This window comes from Belonocnema kinseyi, chromosome 9 (assembly GCF_010883055.1).
Source record: "Belonocnema kinseyi isolate 2016_QV_RU_SX_M_011 chromosome 9, B_treatae_v1, whole genome shotgun sequence".
NCBI classification, from domain to species: domain Eukaryota; kingdom Metazoa; phylum Arthropoda; class Insecta; order Hymenoptera; family Cynipidae; genus Belonocnema; species Belonocnema kinseyi.
This window is the reverse complement of record NC_046665.1, coordinates 55,009,061-55,023,658: the sequence shown is the minus strand read 5'-3', so window position 1 is coordinate 55,023,658 and position 14,598 is coordinate 55,009,061. Positions and strand designations below refer to the sequence as shown.

Sequence of the window (14,598 nt, the reverse complement as noted above, 5' to 3'; positions counted from 1 at the left end):
AAAAACATTTTGACTTTTCGTAATTGTGTATTTTTAACGAATTTATAGAGTGCAGGGGTTGATTTGGGGTGTGCTCCACATGCACTAGAGAGATGAAACTTTGTGGTAGCACTTTTAGCTCTAAATACAGCGATAATCATCAAAAACATTTTGACTTTTCGAAATTGTGTATTTTTAACGAATTTTATTATATTTAGGGGTTGATTTGGGGTTGGTTCCACATACGCTAGAGGGCTGAAACTTTAAGATGAGACTTTTGGCACATAATACTGTCATAAACAATGAAAACATTTTGACTTTTCAAATATTTTATTTTTCGTTTTTTGTAAACGTTGGGAACTTCAGACTCATTTAAATACGAAGTGTTGCTCTCTGTCTCTAATTATTTAAATCGCTTTGAATTCTCTCAGAATGATTCTTACAGCAGGAACTAAACATCGACATTAAAACAAGTAACAATTTAAACGATAAATTTATATACTTTATAGTTTTCCTAAAGCTTTCTTTATTTTTATAGAGAAAAATTAACGTAACCTTTATTTTATTACTCGATTATAAAACATTCTTGCGTAATGTACAATAATCAAAATGTTCAACCGAATAAAATGAGGCTTTTAAATTCAAATGGAAAATCTGACAAATGAGTTGCAAACGTAAATTGACAATTTCTAAAGAACTTATAATAAACCAGTTAGGAGTTAATTTACCATACACTTGCTATTTAATGAATACTATCAGTTGTCTTTAACATTCAACGTTATATAAGGAAATAACAAGTTAACCCAAATAAATAGGATCATCCGCAAAAGTTATGCAACAATCAGACAGTGTTATCTTACCACACAATATATTTATAACACCTAAACGCCTCACTTTATTTTCAACACAATTTACATTCTTAGTTCTTCAGAATTTAAAAACTCAAATTGAACAATTATATATTTATTTTGTTAATATTTAAAAAGTATTTAGGGACCATGTTATGGAAAAGTTGCTCACATGCTTCACATTTAACATTTGAAACTGTTCCAGCTAAACAAGGTGAAACTTGATGCTTTAGAAATTAAATTTTAGAATCAGACTTCTAAAAACTGAATAATTCAAAATTGGTATCATAAACATTTTAATGATTTTTTAAATTAACTATTTCGAATGTCAAATGTTTTAGAAAAACCGTTGACTTTTAAACCCGAAAAGATGAATTTTGAACGTAACAGTCGAACTTTCGGAGCAATTGCAGAATAGGGGCGTCACCTGGTTTTTGACTGGAAAAATGGTATTTTTCTGCAAAAAACTATTAGAATCTTTAACTGAACGATAAATGAAGCAATTTGGCTAGACAGAAGTTTAAAATTATTGCTACTTTTGTTACTACGAAAACTTAAATATGGGTATGTCACGATATCAGAATGACAATATTTAACTCACCGTTCAGGTGCTTTTAAACATATAAACGGCCATAAACACTCTTTTAACAGAAAACAAAAATAATTTTATCAAAACCCTCCCCTTTTCCAATGTTTCGTGTGGGCGGGAAGGCACCCCTATGACTAATAAGAAGAATAATGTTGGTCAAATCACTACCCATTTTTAACTTCTCGTTAAATATGAGCATTGCGATATATCGTGACAGATCCATATTTGAGACATCGTAGTAACAAAAGTGACGATAATTTAAAATTTTTGCCTCATCAAACCAATTTATTTATCGTTCAACTAAAGATTCTAATAGTTTGTTGCAAAAAAAAGTTGTTTTTCCTGACAAATAGAGGTGAAGCCCCTATTCTGCAATCTAACCGAACTTTCAAATAAAGGAAACGAATTTTCAATAAAATAATTGCATTTTTAATCAAACTATTGAATTTTTAACAAAAAGGTTCATTTTCAACCTATAAGGATCAACTTTCAATCAGAAATATGATTTTTATACTAAAAAAGATTCATTTTAAATCCAAAAAAATGTAAAGAATACTATCAGATGTTTTTAACATTCAAAGTTATCTACGGAAATAACAAGTTAACAAACTAAATAGGATTGTCTGCAAAAGTTATGCATCATTCAGACAGTTATCTTACTGCACAATATTATATTCACGCTTTGTTTTGAACACAACTTCCATCCCTAGTTCTGCAGAACTTAAAATTCAAATTGAACAATTATAAATTTATTTTATTAATTTTTTTGAAGTGTTCAGGGACCATGTTATGAAATAGTTGCTGACAGGCTTGAAATCAAATTTTGAAAACGTGTACAAGCTGAACAATGTAAAACTTGATTCTTTAAAAATTAAAATTTATAAACAGGTTTTTCAAAACATAATATTTCCAAATTGGAATCACAACAATTTTGAATAATTTCTAAAATAACTCTTTCGAAATGTTTCATTTTTCAATAAAATAGTTTAATTTTTATGTGCTTTAAGTTCTGAATGTTGAAATGAACGAAATTTTTTACTGATGACTTTGTAAACCATAAAAAGTCCTCAAATGTTTGGTAATTTATATTGGAAATAATTTATTCTTGAAACAGTATTATAATACATACTTTAAATTGCAATGGGAACAATATTTATGAGTAAAATAGAAATATTGGAAAATATTTCTTTCAATTGAACGTTCGGAACTTCAGATGCCTTGAATTATTAACTAAATAGCTGTTATCAACCCACAAAAATCCAAAAAGATTACTATTTTAGAAGACAGTATAATTTTTACCAAAGAAATATAAAAAGTCAACTTAAAGAAAACAATTGAAATTGCGACCTAGAAAGATGAGCAATAGAACAAGAATTTTCCACAATAGTTCAATTTTGAACCAGAGATAGATTTTCAACTGAAATTATTGATCTTAAACGAAAAGAGATGAATTTCTAACAAAAAATAGTTAAGATATCAACCAAGACCCAATTTAATTTTGAACAAAAAATAGTTGAATTCCACCAAAAAGAACAATTTCCAAGAAACGATTTGATGCTTCAACAAAAAAAAAAATCTTAACCATGAAACATTTTTCAGCCAAGTGAGAAAAAAAATTTCAAACAAATTGCTGAATTTTCAAGCCAAAGTCTCTATAAAACAGTTGAATGTTCAAATCTGAAAAAATTAATTTTCAACCAAGAAGTTTATTCACAACCAAATATAGCAGAATTTTCTCACGAAATAATAGCATGATTGAAACAAAAAGACAAATTTTCAGCCCAAACAGATTAATGTTTAAACAAAAAGATCAAATTTCTACAAAAAAATTAATTTTCATGCCATAAGGGCGAATTATCTATCCAACAAAATTTAATGTATTCTAGCAGTTGCCTTTAATATGTAACGTTATCTCATGAGAATAACAAGTTAGTCAAACTAAACAGAATCGGCTTCAAAAGTTATGCAATATTCAAACAGCGTTATCTTACTGCACAATACATTCAACTTCTAAACGCCTCACTTTATTTTCAACACAATTTCCATTCCTATTTCATCAGAATTTGAAAACTCAAATTGAACAATTATGTCTTTATTTTATTAACCTTTAAAAAGATTTAGGGGCCATGTTATGAAAAAGTTGCTTACATGCTTCACATTAAATATTGAAACTACAAAATTGCAATCATAACAAATTTCTAAAAGAACACTTTTGATTTTCTGTCAAAATAGATAAATAAAAAGAGGAGTTTTCAAGATAAAATGCCAAATATTTAGGAAAATAGTTGACTTTTAAACACACAAAAATTTGAATTTTCAAAACAAAATATTTGGATTTTTAACTAGTTAGTTGAATTTTCAAGCCAAAATACGATTTTTTTAGAAGACAGTTAAATTTTGAAAGTTGAGTCAAATTTTCAACCTAAAAAGTTGAATTTTTAATCAAGAAAGATGACTTTTCTACCAAACACGATAAATTTTCAATGCAGAGATGAATTTTCTAGAGAAATAAAATTGATGAACACTACTAACTGTTTTTAACATTTAACGTTATCTTAAGAAAACAACTAAACAATCCTATGCAAAAGTTATGCAATATTCAAACAGCGTTATCTTATACTGCACAATACATTCATAACTTCTAAACGCTTCACTTTATTTTCAACACAATTTCCATTCCCATTTTTTGAGAATTAAAAATTCAAACTGAATGAATATCTCATTTTTTTAATTTAATTTTTAAAAGGATTTAAAGACCATATTATGAAAAAGTGACTGACAGGCTTGATATTAACATTTGAAACTATTGAAGCTGAAGAATGTAAAAATTGATTATTTAAAAATTAAACTTCAGAATTGGCCTTTTAAAAACTGGACAATTCAAAATAGGAATCATAACAATTTCAAGTAATTTCTAAACGAACTCCTCCAAACTGAAAATTTGAAATGATAACAAGTGACATTGTGGATAAGACCTATCCAATAGGACTATTAAACCTATTGTAGGAATTTAAAGAAAATTGTGTTATTCCCGCGGTCTCAAAAAGATTAAACTTTCAATGCATTCACAATAAATTTTCCAGTTACCCAAATTTACCTGTTTTATCACGAACGTTCTAAGAACTTTAAAAATGAAAATCATTGCTTCAAGAGAATAAAACGACGCAGATTGCTTTTGCTTTATAAACGAAGTGACGTTGCTGAATCCAGCTGAATCGTCAACTTCTGGGAATCGATCGCGGTATGCAACCTCGTCGCAATTTTTAGGTTACCCCGTTCATCCTCTCTCTCACTCTCCCTGTCACAGTCCTCGAACTCACCTGAATCTCTTTGGATTTCACGTCAGCGTCGATCTCGTCTCACTCCAATTGAAGGCCGCACTAGACACAAAAAGCACTTCATCTCTCAACAAACAAAAATCAAAACAAAAAGGAAAATTCGTTGAATGCGGTCGCACTCCACTGTCCTAGGCGCTACAAACTTGACTGCCCCGCGTTCTCCTGGCATAAATAGTAGTCATTTCGAAACACATGCGCTTCTCGCGCGGCAAAGCCACAATTTCAAAGAAAAAAAAACGATCACTCACAATCGGAAAAGTTGAATCCCGGATTAAACGCCTGCATTCCTCTTCCTTTCCCGTTTGACCCACACTACCGGACAGCTTTCCTTCACTTCACAAAACACTGCGCGGCGCCATTGCACGTGTCGGATCAAGAATCCGGGATGTCAGACATGTTCTGACAGGTAAACAATCAGGAATTTTCCCGATCTTGATCAATCCCAGAACGCCCAAAACATTCTCTAATGCTGGACGCCTGTGTATGAGAAACCTAATTTAGTGAGTCGCCTTTTTCTTTCTTACACCTTCTGGTTCTTTCCCTCTTTCTTATCTATGATTTCCTCATTTTCTTCCTCCTTTCTTTCTTCCACGTCTTTTGTCGTGCACTTGATTAGCTCTCTGACGTCATTGTTACTGTAACGAAAAATCCTCGCGAATAAAATTGTCCACAAAACTCACATTCGGATTCATGCAATCAATGGCTACGCATTCTTCCGCGAATGTCCGCGAACTCGCGAAGTACGACTGTTTCTGTTCCACCGTTCCGTTTAACGGACCGCTCCTTTTCCTGTTACGCATGTACCGAAAAACGCGCGCTTATTTCAAATCAATAGATAATGTCGAGGGGGAATCAACTTCTAAAAATTATACCCTGAATTAATTAATTAATTAATTAACGGAATTACGCTAGAATGTCTAAGTTTGCTCTGGATTGCATATAAATATTCTGGATTGCATAAAATTATGGTGTATTATATTGCCTAAATCAAACTCATGCCATTTTCCAACTTACTGAAAAAGACGAATCTTCAGCCAAGTAGTTGACTTTAATTAAAATAGTTCAGTTATCAGCCAAATAGTTTAATTTTAACTGATTATCACCAACAAAAAAAAACAACGACTTTTCAACAAAATAGTTAGATTTTCAACCACTGCCTTGAATTCTCAAATAAAATGATGAATCTTCCACTGGAAAAAGTTAAATTGCCACTTAAAAAATAAAGCTGTAACTAAAAAACGATAATTATTCAACGAAATATTCACATTTTAAAACGAAAAGTTGAATTTTAACTTACCATGAAAATCTTCAAAGGGAATAGTTAAATTTTCACTTAAAAATAAATTTACCACCAAAAAACAATGATTTTTCAACAACAAAATTTCTACCACAAAATATGAATAAAGCAGTTGAACTTTCAACATAGAAGATAAAGTTCCTACCAAAAAGAGTAATTTTTAACAAAATGCATGAATTTTTAAACAAATAGATGAATTCTCTAGTTAAAATATGAATTTACGAAAAAAATGGAAGAGTAAAGTATTTTGGTTCAAAAAATTTATTTTTAACGGAAGAAGAACTAATTTTGAATTAAAAAAAAAAATAATTTTTCACCAAAAAGATAAATAAGATTATTTTTCAAAAACGATCAATTTTGAACACAATGCATGAATTTTCGAATGAATAGTTTATTTTTTAGCTAAAACCCATAAATTTACAATAAAAAGCGAAAAAGTTAAAATTTCAGTTTAAAAAATTAATTTTCTGCTAAAAACATCGATTTTCAACCAAGTAGGTGACTTTTCAACTAAAAAATATCAATTTTCAGCAAAATAATTGAATTTTTAACTGAAGAAGATAAATTTTTGGACCACAAACGAAATGGTTACATTTTTATATTAAAAAATGTATTCTTTACAAAAAAAAAAACGAATTTTAAACAAAATAGTTACATCATTAACCACAGTTAGATTTTCAACTAAAATGATGAATCTTCAACTGGAATAGTTACATTTTTACGCAATAAATAAATTTTTTACCAAAAAGGAAGGAAATTTCTACAAAATAGTTCAATATTGTAGCAATGAAACAATTTTATAACTGAAATTATGAACCTCTAACAGAAGAAAAAAGAGTTTTTAACAAATTAATTCAACTTTCAATCAATTAGTTGAACTTTCAACCAAAAAGATGAGTTTTTTACAAAAAATGTTCAATTTTTAACAAAAAACTTGAATTTTCAACTACATAGTTTTATTTCATCTAAAAAAGACAAATTTAAAACAAAATACCAAAAATGAATAAACCAGAATTGTTAAATTTTCTACAAAAAAGAATTTTTAACAAAATACGTGAATTTTCAACTAAAAAAGGCCAATTTTTTATCAAAAAATAGAACGGTTAAATTTTTACTTGAAAAATAAATTATCTACCAAAAAAGATTGATTTTTCATTAAAATAGTAGTTCAATTTTTAACCAAAACATGACTTCTTAACTAAAATTATGCATTTCCATATAAAAAATGAGTTTTCAACAAAATATTAAATTTTCAATCAAGTAGTTTAATTTTCCACCAAGAAGATTAACTTTCTAAAAACGACCAATTTTCAACACAATAAATGAATTTTCGGACAAATAGTTTATTTTTTAACTGTCAGAAAAGACGAATTTTCAGCCAAAGACTTGAATTTTCAACTGAAGTAATAAATTTTCGACCAAAAATGAAGAGTTACATTCTTATATTAAAAAAATTAGTTTTTCACATCAACGAAAAAACGTATTTTGAACGAAATAGTCATATCATTAACCAGAGTTGAATTTTTCAATAAAAATGATGAATCTTTAACTGGAATAGTTAAGTTTTTACGTAATAAATCAATTTTTTATCAAAATCTAGGAATTTTCTAAAAAATTGTAAAATATTGTAGCAAAGGACTGATTTCTGAACTAAAATTATGGATCTCTAACAAAAGAATGAATAAAATTTTTCAAATAATATAAATGACCATAACTTCCTTACTCTTTTGTAAAATTCATCAATATTATAGGTAAATTGATTTGTCTGAAGGCAAATAATCTTTAATATTATTGCATCAACTTTGAATTAGAATTAGAATTTAGAAAATGTAATGATTATTTTTAGAAATTCTTCCGTCAGTTTCAAGATATTAGTGGTAAAGATAAGCCCTCCTAATTTCATCAATTTATCTGCAACCGTCTTAAAAGTTATCGTGTTCACAAACGAGTGTGAAATTTACACATTCACACATATACATCCGGACAATTGCTTAGAACATTGACGAACAATCATGAATTTTCAACTAAGAAGATTAATTTTCTAACAAGAAAAAAAAAGAAATTTCAACAAAACACATGCATTTGGAACCAAATAGTTTAATTGTCAACTAAAAAATTTCAATTTTTAGCCTAACAGTGGTGTAGTGGAGGCCTGATAGGCCCTGGCGCCGCCAGTCAGCTTTCTTCAAAAAAAAAATTATTCTAGTTAGCATTAGTAAGAAAATTTACACTATACAAGGAAATTAATTTTAAGATAGTATAGGACCCACTTTATATCATGACAATACATTATAAAAATATAATTATGGCAACGGACCACCTACTGTATAATGATTCGGAATGTCCTATCTACAATGAATTATATTTCTTTCATTTTTTCAAGTCACGCAACATGTTTTTGTTAAGGGAATAGGACGACGCGTATTACACTTCTTTGTGAACATGATAATTTGTAGACTTTATAATATTTTAAAAATCGACTTTTTGTAGTACAACTTTTTTCATTGACATAATTCAAAGTTGATGCAAGTATATAAAAGATCCCTTGGTTCAAGACGAATCGATTGACCTATAATATTAATACATCTGATCAAAGAGTAAGGAAGTTATGGTAATTTACACTATAATAAAAATTGTTTAATATTGTAAAATTGTTCTCATTCTCATAATTTAAAGTTGATGCGGGAATAGAAAAGATGTGTTGATTCGATACGAATCGATTGACCTATAATATTGATACATTTTATTGAAGAGTAGGGAAGTTATGGTAATTTATATCATTTGAAAACCCTGTTTTAAACAGAAAAACTTTTTCCATTAGCATAATTAAAAATTGATGCAATAACGGAAATGATTTCTTGATTCGAGGCAAATCGATTGACCTATAATTTATTAATACACTTAATTGAAGAGTAAGGAATATTTGACAGATCTGTTTTAAAGAGAACAACTTTTTTCATCGACTTAATTCATCGTTGATGCATGAATATAAAAGACTTTTTTATCATAAATTTTTAAAGGAAATAGTTTTAACAATTTTTGTAAAAAAATCATAAAGCTGGGAAAGGCATAGGGCGCGATATAACTTTCCTCTTCTTTTGTCCAGCTGGACAAATTGCTATGTTAAATACAAAATTTGATTTATCTGGTTTTTCATTGTATTTTACAAATTTTTTGTAATACTTTTCAATTTTGTATTTTTGCTAAATTTATATTTTTTGTAATGATCAAAATGAAAAGTTAAGTTTGTCTATTATTTAATAATAAAATCACTAATGCTGCCTCTATTTTGGTCTGAAAGACGAAAATTTACGTTTTATGCCAAAACGACACAACTAATATTGCTTCATAGGAATATTAATGAATTCGCATAATGACCATGAAGTTATAGGAAATTAAAAATAAATTTCCTAAATTTTCTGGTAACTTTACACACATTTTTGGTAAATTTTTGTATCACTATACACGTCTGGCAAAATAGTTGAATTTTAAACTAAAAAAAATTTTTTCTACCAAAAATAGAATTGTTACATTTTCAACTTAAAAAATTAAGTTTTTACCAAAAAAATTAATATTCAACAGAATAATTAAGTTTTCAACAAAAGAAATGATTTTTTAACTAAAATTATGCATCTCCAACCGAAAAATGAATTTTTAATAAATTAGTTCCACTTTTAATCAAGTAGTTGAATTTCCAACCAAGAAGATGTATTTTCTACCAAAAATGTCAATTTTCAACAAAATACATGAATTTGCAACCAAATAACTACATTTTTAATCAAAGAAATGATTTAAAAAAATAAAATTATGCATCTCCAACTAAAAAAATGAGTTTTTGACAAATTAGTTCAGTCTTAAGTCAAGTAGTTGAATTTTCAACCAAGAAGATGAATTTCCTACCATAAAATAGCAATTTTAACAAAATACAAGAGTTTTCAACCAATTAGTGAATTTTCAACTGAAAAAAATAACTTTACAATGAAAAATGGAACTGTTGAAATTTGGGTACAAATTAATTAGTTTTCAAGCCAAAAGATGAATTTCCATTGTGGAAGACTAATTTTCAACCAAAACACTAGCAACATACAAATTTCTAAAAATGTCTACCAAAAGACGAATTATTAAAAAAAATAATTACATTTTTAATTAAAACAAATACGTTTATAAACAAAGCTGGAATAGTTAAATTGTCAGGTTGAAAAATCAATTTTCTACTAGAGAAACGAATTTTTAACAAAACTAGAAGCTCTTACGCGCGCTATGCGCGCGACCCACTAATTTACTTGTAATTATTCTATTTGGAAATTAAGTTCAAAAAAATACCACGATTATCATTTTTACTTTAATAACTTCTATTTATACACGACTTCGCATGGGTACCATATAGGACGAAAGACCGGGTTGTGTACTCGAATTTTGAAAACCCGACTAAACTCGGGAGGTGGTTTTCTGCAGTTTTCCTCTCATCTGACCAAATGTTTAGGCAAATGCGAGTACTTTGAGCAAACTCGTATGTAGCTGCATTGCAACTAAACCTTAGTCAAAAAACTGACCCTATTCATTGAAAAATAGCCAAATTCTAAATTTTTTATGAAACTTCTTTCAATAATTAATAATTAATAATTCTGATAAATTTATCAAGCAACGCAGAAAAGAGTCATCACAAAGACAAGCTTAATTAACTTCGTAAACAAATTTGAATAATACCCCAACTCTCAATATGTTTATGAAAATTGTTTGAATGATTAATAATTATTATAAATTTACAAAGTAACGTGGGAAATAATCATCGAAAGACATTCTTAGTTCATTCTGTAAACAAATTATGATATTCTTAGTTATTTATGGTAAAAAATGAAGCCTACTCGTAGAAAGAAAAGCAAACTCTTAATTTCTCATTTGAAATTCTTTCAATAATTAATAGTTCTTGTAAATTTACAAAGCAACATAGAAAAGAGTCATCGAATGGACATTCCTAGTTGATTTCGAAAACAAATTAACTCTTAGGATAAACGACAAACTTAATTTTTTAATTAAAATTGTTTAAATGACTAATATATCTTGTAAATTTACAAAGCAATATATAAAAGAGTCATCGGATAGACATTCTTAATTGACTTCGAAAACAAATTGATTCGTAGGATAAAGGCCAAACTTTTAATTTTTAAATTAAAATTGTTTAAATAATTAATAGTTATTGTAAATTTGCAAAGAAATATAAAAAAGTGTCATCCGATAGACATTCTTAGTTGACACCGTGAACAAATTGACTCGTAGAAAAAAGGCCAAACTTTAAATTTTTAAATTAAAATTGTTTAAATAATTAATAGTTCTTGTAAATTTGCAAAACAATATAGAAAAGAGTCATCTGATAGACATGCTTAGTTGACTTCGAAAACAAATTGATTCGTAGGATAAAGGCCAAACTTTTCATTTCGAAATTAAAATTGTTTAAATAATTAATAGTTTTTGTAAATTTGCAAAGCAATATTGAAAAGAGTCATCGGATAGACATTTTTAGTTGACCTTGTAAACAAATTTACTTGTAGAAAAAAGGGCAATCTCTTAATTTTTAAATTAAAATTGTTCAAATAATTAATAGTTCTTGTAAATTTGCAAAACAATATAGAAAAGAGTCATCCGATAGACATTCTTAGTTGACTCCGTAAACAAATTTACTTGCAGAGCTCGTAGAAAAAAAGTGACTTTAAGTTTTTTGATCGAAATTGTTCAAATAATTATTAGTTCCTGTAAATTTGCAAAGGAACATAGAAAAGAGTTAGTTAACTCCGTGAATAAATTGACTCCTAGAAACAAAGACAAACTCTTAATTTTTTAATTAAAATTGTTTAAATAATTATTAGTTCTTTTGTAAAGCAACATAGAAAAGAGTGAGTTGACTCTGTGAACAAATTCACTCGTAGAAAAAAGTCAGTCTTAATTTTGAAATTAAAATTGTTTAAATAATTAATAGTTCTTGTAAATTTACAACGCAACATAATAAATTAAACGTATTCTTTAAAGAAGAGCCATTTATAAAAATTGTTTAAATAATCACAATGTTTGAAGGTTAAATAAATGCTAAAACTCATAAATGAGCTGCACTCGAAGTCGACATGATCGCTGTAGGTGTAACCCTTGTTAGACCTACATTCGGCGCGGCGTAAATTATCGGAATGGCTAAAGAGCAAATTTATCTTTTTTAGTTGAAAATTCCTCTACTTAAATGAAAATTTATGTACTTGTTTGAAAATTCGGGTATTTTGTTAAAAATGTGTAATTTTTGACAGAAAATTCATCTTCTTGCTTGAAAATTGAACTTCTTGTGAGAAAGTTATACTACTTTGTTAGAATTTTATTTCTTGGTTGAAGATGCATCATTTTAATTAAAAATGCATCTCGTTTTTTGAAAAAGCGATGTTTAAAGTTCAAACAACAAACCGCAAAACACTGCAATTATGCTACTAATTTACTGCAATTTTTTAGAAATTTAGCTTCAGAAGGAGCCTAAGAATATTGAAAAATCTTTATAATGTGAGATTTTATTTGAATAACAGGAAAATATTTGAAATTAAAATTTCCTGTCAAAATACTTTTAATATGTGTTTTATTATAATCGGAAAAAAATTTCGGTCACTGAATCAAATTCCCGATTTTTTCCTGGCGAACAAAATTGCCGGTTTCCCAGTCAAATAGACACCCTTAAAGTTAAGATTTTGTATTTAGACCGAACTGCCGAAAAAGACCCTCAATTTAACTAACTTATTGACAAACAGCAAACACATAAATTTCGAAAATAAAGACTATCATAATTATTCTACAATTATCTAAAATCAAAATTAAAATCCTGACGATGAATCTTAAAGATTCCCTTAAATTAGAAGATTCCTAAAAATATGCTTTTATCATCAGCTTTTTACAATCTACAACTGCAGGTCAAAGAAGGATGTTTATTATATTATTATTGTTATATTATATATTCATAAAGTCTTTAAATTCTTAAAAACCTGAAGGACTTCCTTATTATTTCTCTTTTCAGTAAGCTCTGAAGCAGTACGTTCACATTTGCTAAAATAGAAGATCTACAATTCAACTTTATTGAAGCACATCAATTCATATATTTTACAATTAAATAACAATCATAATCATTCTACAATTAATTAAAATCAAAATTAAAACACTGAAAATGAATCTCAAAGATTCCCTTAAATCAAAAGATGCTTCAAAATATTCTTTTATCAACAGCTTTTTGTAATATGTAACCGTAGATTTAAAAAAAATGTAGTTCCTTATTTCTTGATGTTTATATATGTATATATTTATACAGCACATCAATTCAAATATCTTAGAATTAAATATCAATCATAATTATTTCACGATTGTCTACAATCGAAACTAAAACACTGACGATGAATCTCAAAGATTCCCTTAAAATAAAAGATCCCTACCAATATTCTTTTATCATCAGCTTTTTGAAATATGCTACCATAGGTTCAAAAAATTCCATTTCCTTATATATTTTATGGTTTATATCGATTTACAAAACACATCGAGGTGTCCTAATGGCAGGTTGCCAACGCACGCGACACGACTTGACGGTACTTAACCAAAAATAAAAGCAATAAAAAACTAACCGAGAAGTTAGCGCTAGAAAGTCTTTCTCGTGTAATTGAGCAAGATGAGGCTAGAAGTTGGCCAAAACTAAAAGGTGCTCACTCGCTTCATCAAATCATGAAAGTTCTTTCTCGGGTGAGCAAAGCACGAAGGTTGCCACTTCCCGCGTTTAGATTATAAGCGAGAAGTGGCACCTTCATGCTTTGCTCGCCCGAGATAGCACTTTAATGTTTTGATGAAGAGAGCGAGCATCTTCTAGTTTTGGCCAACTTCTAGCTCCATCCTGTCCAATTTCGCGATCTAAAACTTTCTAGTTCTTTCTTCTTGGTTAGCTTTTTATTGTTTATATTTTTGGCTAAGTATCATCTAGTCGATCGCGTGCGTTGGCATCCTATCGTTAGGACGCCTCGACATCAATCCATAAATTGTACAAATAAATATCAATCATTATTATCCCGAAATTAGTTCAAATCAAAATTAAAACCCTGACGATGAATCTTAAAGATTCTCTTAAATCAGAATATGCTTAAAAATACTTTTTTATGATCAGCTTTTCAAAATATACAACTGCGGATTAAAAAAAGGTTGTTTATTATATGACTATTATATTATGTATTCATAAAGTCTTTAAATTCTTAAAAACCTGAAGAAGTTCCTTATTATTTCTCTTTTTAGTTAAATCTGAAGCAGCTGCATTTACTAAAATAGAAGACTCACAATTGAACTTTATGGAAGCACATCAATTTATACGTTTTACAATTATATATAAATCATAATCATTCAACAATTAGTTAAAATCAAAATTAAAACACTGACGATGAATTCCAAAGATCCCCTTAAATCTTCAATGCTTCAAAATATTCTTTTATAATCAGCTTTTTGAAATATGCAACCATAGATTTAAAAACTTTATTTCTTTAAATCTTGACGTTT

At 28.3% G+C, this 14,598-nt stretch overlaps 1 protein-coding gene across 7 annotated transcripts in view; it reads right to left on the bottom strand.

Moving 5' to 3' along the window:
- LOC117179349 (nuclear receptor coactivator 3-like) overlaps positions 1–5,483 on the bottom strand; it is a 316,751-nt gene extending 311,268 nt beyond the window's left edge. For all 7 annotated transcript variants that reach the window (XM_033371033.1, XM_033371038.1, XM_033371039.1 and 4 more), the window contains exon 1: positions 4,737–5,483. The gene's annotated coding sequence lies outside the window, so the exon portion shown is untranslated. The remainder of the gene's footprint in view (positions 1–4,736) is intronic.
- Positions 5,484–14,598: the final 9,115 nt, after the last annotated feature.